A 13,532-nucleotide genomic window follows, 5' to 3' on the forward strand; every position below is an offset into this window, starting at 1 on the left:
CAAGAATTGAGTAGCTTGATGCAAACTTCTAAAAAGTCCAAGACAAGATTTAGATCTTGTTATTTTGTGTAAAAGATGCTTGGGCCATTCTGGCAGTTTTAAAACTTTAATGAACATTTAAGAAAAAGAAGCCCAAAGTTACCCTGTACACACACAACAGAACAGCTGTGTACTCACTCTTCAGGGCTGTGACTCACAGTTCAATTTCAGCAATAAATGCTTGGAAATTCTAAAATGCAACATTCACCTCCATGTGGAAGGAAAGGCCTCAATGTTCCCTTCCATTCCTGCTTTATCAATCAGTTGTGAATCAATTCTGCAGTGACTAATCGCCCCAAACCCCCTTGCTCCACCATCTCCCCCTAGTCTGCGGTGCTAGAGATGTTTACGCTGATACGAGGAGATGACAATTAGTCATATTTATCCGTGCTGGGTCCATTTAATCCCCAGTGTTTTTACTCATGTCAAATCCATTATCCCAAACAAAGCTTCATACATCTTGTCGGAGATGCACACAGACTTGCCTTGTTTACTTTGAGAAGACGGATTTTTATGGCAACATTAAATACATACTGAACCCTAACTAATGGAGCCACTTGGCATGGTGAAGCAGTTGCACTGGCAATTCCTATCACCCTTAACCCATTGTTGTTTAACTGGGTTCTGAAAACCCAGGGACTTCTGGCTGTTCCTCGGGTGTTCCGCACACATCCTAAATTTTCTCCACGATTCTACATTTATGATCATTGCACCTCTGTGTTTCCAGCAACCACATAATGCAACCCCCTCCCCCCGCCAGTAGCCAGAGACACTTTTTCCCGAATGCCTCCAGTCTCCTGGTCGCTCTCCTGCGTAGCTTTTGAGCCTAATAAAGGAACACCCCCTCCCCCTTTTGTTTATTTAGAAAGACAAAATCTTAGGTGCTCTGTTTACTTACATTTCTCAGCACTTCTTTGTCTTCCAAACCATTTTAGCTCTTAATATGGAAGTTTTATGAGTTATTTTATCAGAAAATGCAGACCTTTGCTAGCTGACATGAACACTTAGGATGAGGCTGAGTGTTTGGAAACCCCCGATTTCACCAGGAAAAAAAAAAGTAGTATGTGGCATATGTTAACATCTAGGCCTGAAAACACAGCCAGTAAGAGTGGCGCAGACTAAAGGAAATCACTACTTAATTCCACAAACATTTGTTTCAGTCCAGGAATGGCACTAGAAACTTTGAGGCGTCTGTCTCCTTCCCAGCGCCGGCCGGGCACACGAGGGTCCAAATCGTGCGGCACAGCGCCATCTGCTGGTAGGCCGGGCCTGGCCGCCCCAATAGCCCGCAGTCGGGAATGGCTCTGAAATCCACACGGGTTAGTGCCTCAACCTTCGTACCCCAGGGCTTCTCGCTGCTGGGGAGTTCTGACTGTACTAAAAAAAGAAAGAGAGAAGGAGATTGTGCCGGAGAGAAAAAACAGTGCTGGAGAAACCGTTTCCAAAGATCTATTTAACATGTAAACGGAGGAAGATTAATATCTCTGGAACAGTCCCCAAACGTCTTGCCAAGGGCACAGGTTTTCAGCTTTAAAGGTGAAGTTGAGTTTATTTGCATCTAAAGCAAAGAGTTGTTTCTCCTCCTTTCTTTCTCTCTGTTAAACATTGTATCCTAACCATATCCTCTTAACTCTCCGGCTCTGCGTGCTTCTTTATGGAGGGAAGGTCGAGTTAATGGCAGCTGTCTGGGTGTCCAGGTTAATTCATTTCCTGGCGGCGTGGCGGTGGTGGTGAGGGGGATTCAGTAGTGCTTTTGGAGACACTGGGGCTCTGTTTGCCCATCCATTCCAGGAATCAGTGGAGGGACAGGCCCTCTCAAGGGCAGAATCTGAGGATTGTGGAAATGCAATCAACACACTTATGCATGCGCCCACACTGCTTTGAATGGGATCCCAGACTCCAGGGAACGCATCTCTGATAAATTGCAAAAGACCCAAACTAAATGGACCAAAGAAGCAGTCATTATGCTTACGGGAGGGACCTCACTGTAACACAGAATAAAGTGTTATCTGCAATTATTTTTTAATGTTTTGGGGGAAATCTCAGTATTTTCATTCCACTTCTAACTACCTGGCCTTTTGGTAACTGCCTGCAACACTGACTTCCAGCATCTCACATCCTCTCCTCTCTCTATCTTGCTCTATCTTCCCACTCCTACCCAGTCCCATAACAAACAGGTTAGGGTGGTTGCTGTCTATGTCCACATTACTTAGGGAGAAAGGGGAGGCTGGATCCATTCCTGGTTTCCACCTAAGGATGATTTGTTTAGGCCCCTGTTGTGAGAATTCTCTGATCCTTAGTGCCTGATGGCTCACAACAGGGATTAATTGCAATTGTCTCTGTGTATGGAAGGGACTAGAGATGATCTTTCTTCACCAGGCTTTCTCTTAGGGCACTCAGCACAGCACTGCCTGCCACTGAGATGGTTCAGGGGACAGAGCTCCCTAAGCCCACAAAGAGGTCTGGCTCTCAAGACAGCCATGGGAGGGGCCTATGTCATCAGGAAAGGGCGTTGTTTTCTCCAGGGTTGCCTCTCAGCCTAAAGAGACTTTTACTCTAATGCCATGAGCTGTCCTTCTGCAGACTAGCAATCGGCTGGTGAGTGCTTTCAGGGGATTGCTTCTCTCTCTCTCTCTCTCTCTCTCTCTCTCTCTCTCTCCCCCTCCCCCCCCCATAGAGACTTTTAGAAACAAATACAGTCAGAATCATTACTTATAGAATTGGAGGCCTAGGGTTGCCAGATAAATTACAGAATACTCAGTTACATTTGAATTTCAGAAAAGAATGAATAGTGGTTTGATTTTAGTGTAAGTATGTCCCAGATATTACATGGGGCATACTTACACTAAAAGATATTCATTGTTTATCTGACATTCAGATTTAACTGGATGCCTGTGTGTTGTTTTTGTTTTATTTTTTGTTTCCTCCCTTCCTTCTCCCTTCCTTCTCTCCGTTCTTCCTTCCTTTCTTTTTTCTTTTCCTTCGCAACCTGGCAACCTATTAGAGACCCTCTAGTAGAAATCTTTAACCAGGAAACCAAAATTGACAGAGGCAAAGTAATTTGCCCAGTTACACAGTTGGTTCGAGGCAGAACTAGGGTCAGAAATAAGGTCTAGAAATTTAGTTTTGGTTCTCTTGATTAATCACACTGTCTTTGCTTCCCCCAGGATATCCAATTGGGAGCTAAGGTACCACATAAGCTCACGTCATAAAATCAGTTCTTCATATAATAATTTCAGAATGATTCATACATGCTTCAAAGAACCATAAAGTAAAATACCACTCATTTGGAAATGCCACTAGTTTATAATTTGTGAGGTTTCCTGGCAAAGTGAATCTTTACCTAGAGACCCTTTTCTCTCTGAAGAGTCCCACCGCTTCCTTTTCTATGACCACTGTTCATGATTGTTTTAAGGACTTTGTTCTACCAAGTGATTTCACACCCTTAAGCACACAGTAAGATACAAGCAAAGAGTGTGCCAATTAGCCTTCTCTTCCTATTAAAGAAAAAGTTCTAAAGCCATTTCATCTTATTTGGATAAAAAGATTACTCTTAAAATACTCTAATATGTATTATTTCGAAGACTTACATTAGTTACATATCTTGAGACTCCAAGATTGGTGGCAAAACTGTTATTCCATATTGTGGCCAACCTCAGGGCAAAAATGTGACCTTATATTTTGGCTATGCTGTGACCAAGTGTCCTTGTTCGTGTCTCTTATGACATCTGAGCCTCACTGTCATTATTTTTAAAAGGAGGGGTTAATTCCTTATTAAGTCCTCGAATCTGTTTTGGTTCTAAAACACTAGGTTTCTGAAAATCAGACATGTACTCTGTTAACCACATCTGTTTTTGAAGTTCCAATTGGAATTCAGCAGCAAGAATTGCATCTAAGTCTTTTGTAAGTATCCACTGTGCCCAGGATGGTGCCACAGGCTGCCTGTGCTCCCCAAAGCAATCTGGCCATCAAAACCAAATTATAAAACCTCACACAGAGGAAGGAAAGAAAAAGGTGTTAATGAAACTAGCTGTAATGCAAAGAAAGGTCAGCTTCAGCTGCAAGCACTGAAATGAAACCATATAATTGCAAGTGGCAAAAGGGCTCCAGGTGAGACAGGGACTGTATTTACACCATACCCTTCTTTTCTGCCAGTCTTATCATCTAAGCAGCTCTTTCTGGACCAGTGAAATAAGAAGTAACAGGCTGAAGATCTGAACCTTCTAGAATTAGATCCAAGTACCCTAGCCTAACAACAGATCTCCACGAGCGTTTCACAGGCTCATTTTTACTGGCGAGGGAAGGCTGCAGTCAGGGGCAACAGAAAGAAGGACCATTCTGGCAAATGATCGCAAAATCTTGTTTTGCCTGGGAACTCCCTCTTTCCCACTTGGACTTTGCGTTTTTCTAATGAATGTAAAAGTGCAGTAAATGAGGCCAGGTGGAGATAGAAGAGTGATGTTTCCCTATTTTCCTTTCTTTTTTTTTTTTCCTTCCTCTTTTGACTTTTTTTAGCCCTAAAATTGCTCCTGCAGAGAAACCATTCAACACGGGTGAGACTTAACCCAGAGCCAAGATGCTGGAGAAACACAGGCTGCCTTTGCTGGTGGCCTCAAGCCAGGAGAAGCTTTTGTGCCTGCTGGGTGTGGTGCCCACCAAGGAGACCAGGCTCCTGTTCACAGTAATGACACTATGCCTCCCAAAGACAAATGGATGAATTTTTTTGAAAATATAAAATCTTCATGTACTCTATTTCATGAATTGAACTGATTCAAGGACCTTGCTCTGAAAAATGCTATGCAAATTGTTTTCATTGAAATATTTTCCTGTGGCTCCACTTCGTCTTTGGAGCATCCCAGGGGCTTTCCCTCTCAAGTACATGCTACAGTTTTGCAGGCTCCTTTACTAGACGAGATGTGCTCTCAGGACTCTACTGGCCAAATCTAGACATAACCAGAAACCCAGGGACAACGTGCTGGGGAGGGTGTTGACTATTCAATGACTGAAGAATTGAGCACTATCTTGAGAAGAAGGTAGTGACTTCACAACCTGATCAGGCAAACACTTAGGGCTGTGTCCCTTTCTTACAAATTAGAAAGTTCCCACATTTGCTGCTGATAATAACTAGTACTTATGAAGGCTGACTATATGCAAAGTACTTTGCATGCAATTCTCATTTATAGGTACTGTTATCGCCACTTTATGGATGAGTAAACTGAGGCTTAGAAAGGTTTAGAAACTTGAGTCTCATTGACTCTAACAGTCCATCTTCTCAACGACTTTTGACAGTAATAGGTAACTTTTCAAGGCTGTGGTCAGCTATGATTGCATCCCTGCACTGCAGCCTGGTGATGAAACAAGACCTCATCTCTAAAAAGTAATAATCATCATTATCATAGGTAACTGTAATTGACTACCTACTATGAGCCAAGCACTATTGTGAGCACTTTATGCATTTTATTGCAATAAACCTTCGTGATGACCTTGTGAAACAAGTACTACTGCTAAGCCCATTTTATGTATGAGGAAAGTAAAGGACAGAAATTAATCAAAGACCTGGTGACTTTAGCTACTCACCCATATTGGCCGTCTGGGTCAATGGAGGTTGTTGGCCTCTCTTCAAATCCAAAGAAAAATAAAGCCTCATTCAAAATGCAAAAGAAAAATGAATTTGAAAAACAACAAACACACAGCAAAACCTACCCCTTCTCTGCCCACATCCCAACTGGACAGCTGTGTGTATCTTCTTTAGTCTTTCTTTAATTTCCCAACAGACTTTCTCTTCTACTCTTCTTCTTTATGTAAGTATAAGACTTGGGGTGGGAAGCAATTTATGCCTCTAAGGTAAGTGTGATTCTCTTGTTCTTCGTGGCCACAGAGAATGAAGTCAGTTCTCTAACAGTTGCACATTCTCTCTATCTCTTATCTTCTCTCCCTCTACCCTCTCTCTCTCTCTCTACACACACACACACACACACACACACACTCACACACTTTCCTCCTTTGATCTCAAAATTCTGAAATGCAGTTTCTGTTAATAGAACTTTCTGTTGATTCATTAGCTAAGCACCAGCACACCAGTTTAGGATAGCGATGCTCTGAGACTATCTATTGCTATGAGGCTGGGGTCTGGGCTCCTAGCCCAGGCACTAACCCACAGTCTGGCCAGCCCAGTAGCTGCCTGATGAGAGTGCAACTCTAAGGAAGCCAGCAGGTTTATTTCCCTCAGTAAATCTATTCTGATTAATGTAAACACTGTATAATACTCCACCTGTAGGTGTTGTAATTAAGGTGCATCGGGACCACAATCAGCACAGTGACAGGCAGAGGGAAAATTATTGACCTCCCACAGATTTTTTAAGTCAGCACATTTAGTACTGTGAAAATCACCAAGTCATTAGCAGAGGGATTTTTTTTTTTAAATTCAAATGAAAGAAGTCTGCTCATATTACAGCTATTTGTTTGCTAGCCTCTTTGTCCCCTTTTTTTAAGGACTTAAGTTGAAAATTCTCCCCCACTCCATCGGAGCCTCTGTAGACTAAGGGGCACCAGTCTTGGTAGGAGGTAAAAGTTTTCCAACCCAGATTTGGAGGAGCAAATGGTTTCTCTAAGGGAGACTGCCACCCAAGCCCAATGCAGAGGGTCCTAGCACAAGGCCACCAGGCAAGCGTCCTTCTCTTGTGTTTATAGAGCCAGCGTGACCATGAGTGTGCCTTGCTGGGCTCCCACATTGCCTAAGAGCTCACACCTTGGTGCCAAACTAAACTCCATGGATGCCCATGTGGGAGGGAGGTTGATAGCTGTAGCCTGCAGCTCTGCTTTCTGTCTTTGGCATGGCAGGTGTCAGCATGCAGCCCTGAGAGGCAGACAGGCCCCTTGCCTCTCCCTGTCCTTCTGGCGATAGTACCTTCTGGCCCTCGTTCCCAGCTACCCCTCCCTGACCAGAGGACTGGAGGTGCTGCTTGTCGTGAGTTTGAGAAGTAGAAGTGCACCCCACCACCCATCTCCAGTCACAGACTCAAGGATTCCTGGACTCTGGAGTCATGCCTAACTGGGTTCTGCTTCCCACTCTCCCAATCCCTTGCAAATCCTCTTTGTGGCCTAGTTTCCTCATCCATAAAATGGGGATAACAACAGTATATACCACGTAGTAGTACATATTGTGAAAGTTGAAAGGGATAATCCATGACAAGCCTGCACAATGCCAAGCACATTACAAATTAGGGGTCTGCGAACATTTTTGGAAAATGATAGATAGAAAATAATTTAGGCTTTGTGGACCATATGGTCTGTGTCACAACTAGTTAGAGTTAACTCTGCCACTGCTTGCTAGAAGCAGCCATAGACCATATGTAAAGGAACAAATGTGGCTGTATTCAATAAAACTTTATTTACAAGAACAGGTATAGGGCCCGATTTGGCCCTTGGGTCATAGTTTGCAGAACCTTATTAATTTAAATAATGAATAAATCTCAGTAGCAGTTAAAACATGTAACATTAGCTGGCTGACCAGCTATTGTATACAAAGAGTTCTGAGTAAATCAAGAATATGTAATCTCTGCCCTCTTGTAAGTTTCTTTTTTGTTTTGTTTTGTTTTTGTGAGATGGAGTCTTGCTCTGTTGCCCAAGCTGGAGTACAGTGGTGTGATCTCGGCTCACTGCAAACTTTGCCTCTTGGGTTCACGCCATTCTCCTGCCTCAGCCTCCCAAGTAGCTGGTACTACAGGCGCCTGCCACCACGCCAGTCTAATTTTTTGTATTTATAGTAGAGACAGGGTTTCACCATGTTAGCCAGAATGGTCTTGATCTCCTGACCTCATGATCTGCCTGCCTCGGCCTCCCAAAATGCTGGGATTACAGGTGTGAGCCACCACACCCACCCTGCCCTCCTGTAACGTATAGTGGGTATTAGGGGAGGGGAGGTATTAATTCACAAATATTAAATGACAGTCTACTGTATCAAAGAAGGTGACACACAGATTAAAAGCTCTTATATAAAGACTAAAGCAATACATACCTTCGAAATATTTAATTTTTGAACCAACCCCCACCCCATGAAAACAAATCAGGAAGATTTTTCATTAAAATCTTAATTTTAATTCATTTGCATTGCGTTAAAATCGCATTACCTTTACAGACTTTTTTTTTCAAGAAAAATAATAAAAATGAAATGGGTATGAATATCATTGCATCACACTCTAAACGTGGCATGCATTGCTTTAAGTACATTCAGCAGAAAGGAAAGCCATTGGATAGGTTTTGTTTCAGCTCATAGACCATTTGCCGAAGTCAATACTCAAGCAGTCAAATCCACCAGCTTGATATGTTTTGATTGAACAGGCTCCTTAATTTAACCAGGGACCTAAATTGTGGAGAAGTCTAAGATCTTAGCTGCTAAAATGGTTAGGAGATAAATGGACAGAATATCCTACCTTCAAGATGCAATTCCAAAGATACCATTTAAACACATCTTGAGTTTAACAGATATGTCAAAGAATGTGTATCTATCTAGCACTCTATCTATCTATCTATCTATCTATCTATCTATCTATCTATCTATCTGCAACTTAATCTTTAAAGTCAGTAAGATCAATTATACACAGATAGAGAGGCAGTTGCTTAACTGAACTTACCTACCTGTCATCTGAAAAGAAATGAATCCTGTTTGAGAGAGAAACCAAACTGACATTTTCTACATTATAGATTATGTACTTTTCATTCATTCATTCACTCATTTTACAAATACTATTGAGAGTATACTATATGCATTGCTTGGACCTACGGGCTAAGAAATGCAAACCTGAGTGAACTTAAGCTCCTGTTACAAAATGCTTAGATATAGCTTATGGAGAATACCATATTGCTGATCAGGAGTTTCTCTGGGAAAAATCCACACACCACATTCATTACTCTGAAGAACTCTGGTCAACATCTAGTTTTTACAGAGGTAAGGCCCCTCTTCTAACAAAGGACACCATTTTAATGGAAAGAAGGAGCCTGCAGTCACCTAGTTGTGTGCTAATGGCACCCCCTAGACTGATGATATCGACCAACTGGCTTTTAGATCCTGCCACAACAGGAGATTCACCTGTTCCTGTGCTCTCTTTCTTCTCTATGAGTCAGGCCACTTCTCTGACAATCAATGGACTACTCCTTTTACAAAACTTGTTGAAATGGGTGCTACCTTCCTGCTACATCTATTTACTTCTACTTCTGGCTTTTTCATCTCTAAGTTATTTGCTTTTCTTTCACTTTCCTCTTCTAGCACAATCTTTTCTTTTCTCTCTCTCTCTTTTTCTTTCTTTTTTTTTTTGAGATAAGATCTTGCTTAGTCACCTAGGCTTGAGTGCAGTGGCGTGATTACGGCTCACTGAAGCCTTGACCTTCCTAGGCTCAGGTGATCCTCTCACTTCAGCTTCCCAAGTAGTTGGGACCACAGGTGCCTGCCACGATGCCGGGCTAATTTTTGGAATTTTTTTTTTCTTTGGTAGAGATGGGGTCTCATTATGTTGCCCAGGCTTGTCTTAAACTCCTGGGTTCAAACAATCCTCCTGCCTCGGCCTCCCAAAGTGCTGGGATGACAGGCTTGAGCCACCTCGCCCGGCCCACTGGCACAATCTTTAGGTTCAGACATTTCCCACTTCTCTTGGCCCCCTCCACTAAGTCCCCCAGAGCAGTAACCTGGTTCACAAACATATTTTAGGTTTTATGCACTCTTGAACTTCCTTCCTCTTCTGATGTTTGACTGTGTCCCATATGTGAGGATTGCATGGTAGTACAGTAAAATTCTATGAATATGCTGGCTTCTGGGATGCAAGGGGCTTGGAGCTCCTGAGTTCTAAGCCCTAGCCCAAAGTTGGCTACGGCGCTCATTTTCAAAGGCAATCACAAGATGAATATCAAAGAATGTGCAGAATGCACATTGGGAAACCTGTCAGAACATTGTTGGGAAAATAAAGTGAATCAATAGAATGTCAAGAGACTCAAATGGAAAAAATATTGAATATTCATTTTCTCAGTTTCACAGGGGTAGGGATTTACTAGGACCAAGGCAGCTGGTGGGATTTTCGGCTTTCCTTGGAATGGTTCAAATAATTTTTGTGCCGCGCATTGGATTAGTATTCAATTAACTCCTTTAAAATCATAATGTGCAACTTCAACAAACTTGTTAACGAGTCTACAGCACAATTAGAGCAGTTAATAGCCACCAGGTACAACAAATGAATGCTGTATTTCTGTAAACAGGGGACATCTGAAACAAATTCAGCAATGGTGTTTCCTATTTGCGTATCTATTCTACTTTCAAACCCAGCAATACCTGTAAACACCAGAGAAAAATTACAGAAGGGTCCTTTTCTCCCACATATTTATCAAAGAAAATCTGATGTCAAAACCTTGTAGAGATTGTTTCTTTCTAATGTGGCTGGTCCCACTCCAGGAAATCTGATACGCTAACACAACCAGCTCTTAGTGGAGAAACCTAATCAGTGTAGCGTGTCACTTGTGTTGCAAACCCATCACTATGGTTGCCAAAATGTTTTAAACATAATCTGTCTTTTGCTCTTACATAGACCATTTCAATTGAAGAAAACCAAAGATGATCCTGTGAACACTGTATCAGGCATCATTATTGGACTGAAAAAAGGATTACTTGATGAACATGCCTGGCATTTTGTTTAGGTACATTTCACACAGTCAGACACTCACCCTCACTCAGAGAAACAGAGCAAACAGAAACATCCACGGTAGGGCTGGAAATTCCAGGGGAGGACCAAGAAAGCATCTGTCTTCCTGTTGATAATGTAAAAAATGATTTGAGAAAGAATGCATCAGACTTCCATTATGATGATAGGATGAAGAATGCAACCTTCTGGACTTTTCTGAGTTTTCTTAAACTAGATAAATAAAATGCATTGTAAGAGCTTTTAGCATTTGGTTTAATGCTAAACCATCTCTCTTGACTGAAGAATTTTGCATTTTCATTGGATCTATTCTAAAATAACTGTGGAAAATTGATTTTAAACCTAAAGGTTGTATTCTCAATCATTTTTCCAATAAGTACTGTTTGTAATTTTTTCATAATAGATTTTGACCACAGGATATAATGATATCACATGTGATACATCTTTATCTATGCCTAGAAGGTTTTCACTCCTTTTACAAATTCAAAGTGGCCTTACCCACTCTCCTCTCCACACACATCCACACAATTATGAAAGTATCATGTTACGATTTAAATAGATTCACTACTTTTGATAGTTTGTGGAAGAAATGCTACATCTCTTTTCCACAAGGCTGTAAAACTTTCTCAGCATTCTTAAATAACAGCCTAAATAATAAAATCTAAAAAAAGTACAATTTAATTTGTTTTTTTTTTTAAGACGTATTTCTTCTCTGGCCTTAGAAGATTAGCTTTCAAAGCGATGGTAAAAATCATTGATGTACGTCTTTTCAAGAAAAAGGAAAAAAAAAGAAAAAAGACTCCTAAATGCCAAATATTTGCTCTTTGGAGCATAGCAAGAAGAAAGGGAGAGGACCAGACGACCACATCCTAAGAACAGAGCATTGTCCAGGTAGCTGTCGCCTAAAATGGGATCTCTTTCCAGGTCTTTTTGTTAAAGTTTTTCTTTCCTAAATAAAACTTAATTTTCTCTCGCTAATCTTTCCAGTGGGTGTCTGCTGCTTCCTCATGCCTTGCTATAAGAAAGCTCGTAAAAAGGAAGAAATCTAAAACTAGAACAATTCTATATTCACGGTTTCTTTGACATTAAAAAGTACTCAAGAGAAGAATTTTTGTTTTAATTTAAAGAAATATCTGTCCAACATGGATGATTGAAGAAGGGTACTCCCCTTTGTCCAGAGCCATAGAAAGACAATTTAATTACACTAATCACTACACCCTCCCCAAATTAGACTACAAATGAATCTTGATTTCTCATGATTTTTTCTCTTTACAAAATAATCTTAAAGTTTAGGAGGAAGAAAAGATGCAGAAGCATAATCAACAATGGAAAAGAGGAAGAAAAAGGGAACTTTCTCCTACTGATCTGGCAGTGCTGGGAAGGGAAGAGCGTGGTCCCTTCAAATGATATGGAAGTGGGGCAGGGAAGTGCTGGGTAGAGAAAGGCGTGGTCTCTGGCTAGGGCTCCACCCCCTAGGGACCCAGCTGTGGACAGGCACTCCTGCCTTGAAGCCCGAATGTTGCATTTGCCAAGACCGCCCTGGCCTGCCACGCCCCCATTCTGGGCTTATAAAAACCCGAGACCCCTAGAGGACAGACACAAAAGCGGCTGGAAGTTATGAGGAACACGTGGGCAGAAGAAGACAAGCGCTGAGCAGGTAGTGGAGAACACACGGCGGAATGACGCAGAGTTTTACTGGAGCAGGCCGCCAAAGGGCCCGACTCCAGGAGAAACTCATCTCCCTTCTTGTTTCCCCATCTGCTGAGAGCTACTTGTACTCAGTAAAACCTTGCACTCATTCTCCAAGCCCATTCCCGGGATACAGAAAGCCCTGTGTCCTTGTGATAAAGAAGGGGGGGTCTGATTAAACTGGTTAACAGAAGCTGCCTATAGACAGCAAACCAAAAGAACACCCTGTAACACACGCCCACTGGGGCTTCTGCTGTAATCATTCATCCCTAGACACTGCCATTGGGTCAGAGCTCCACAGTCTGCCCGTGTCTATGTTCCCCTAGCAGGTTTTGAGGACCAGGGCACTGAAGAAGGGAGTCACACCCCCAGCGCATGCCCTGCAAGGGGGACAAAGGAAACTTTCCAGTTTAACTACCACCATTAAAATATCTTATAAAGTCAGCTAGGCATGGTGGCTCACGCCTGTAATCCCAGCACTTTGGGCGGCTGAGGCCAGCGGATCGCTTGAGGCCGGGAGTTCAAGGTCAGCCTGCTCAACATGGCGAAACCCCAACTCTACTAAAAATATAAAAATTAGCCAGACATGGTGGTGCATGCCTGCAATCCCAGCTACTCTGGAGGCTGAGGCAGGAGAATTGTTTGAACCCAGGAGTCAGAGGTTGTAGTGAGATCGCACCATTGCACTCTAGCCTGGGCGACAGAGTGAGACTATCTTATGGTACTGGTGGCATAGGATTAATGAAACGGAATAGAAGTCCGAGAAATATTCCCAAGTAAATATAATAAGTTTGTGTGTGATAAAAGTGGCATTTAAAATCAAAGGAAGATATAATATATTATTCAATATTTTGGTATTGTGGCAACTGCCTATTCATTTAGGGGAGGTGAGAAACGGTAGTCTCTGAGTCATACAAGTAAAAGAATAAATTTGAAGTTTAATAATAAGTATGAAAAGGAAACAATTATATAGATGTAATATAAGTATAAAAAACCAAGAATAAATTTGAGATGTAATATATTTATACATATGAAAAAGGAAATGGTTATTTTCTAAGAATATGCTGGTAGATATTTATACAATATTGAATTGGGAAGGCATCAGTCCTAAGGCAATAATCA

At 41.9% G+C, this 13,532-nt stretch overlaps 1 long non-coding RNA gene across 1 annotated transcript; it reads left to right on the forward strand.

The window, feature by feature from the left end:
* The first annotated feature begins 1,518 nt into the window (after nucleotides 1–1,518).
* Nucleotides 1,519–11,699, forward strand: LOC104655354. Its single transcript, XR_746965.1, has 3 exons — nucleotides 1,519–1,575; nucleotides 10,611–10,719; nucleotides 11,421–11,699. It is a non-coding gene; the product is annotated as an uncharacterized LOC104655354 (long non-coding RNA).
* Nucleotides 11,700–13,532: the final 1,833 nt, after the last annotated feature.

The sequence above is a fragment of the Rhinopithecus roxellana genome, chromosome 20, assembly GCF_007565055.1.
Source record: "Rhinopithecus roxellana isolate Shanxi Qingling chromosome 20, ASM756505v1, whole genome shotgun sequence".
In the NCBI taxonomy this organism is placed as follows: domain Eukaryota; kingdom Metazoa; phylum Chordata; class Mammalia; order Primates; family Cercopithecidae; genus Rhinopithecus; species Rhinopithecus roxellana.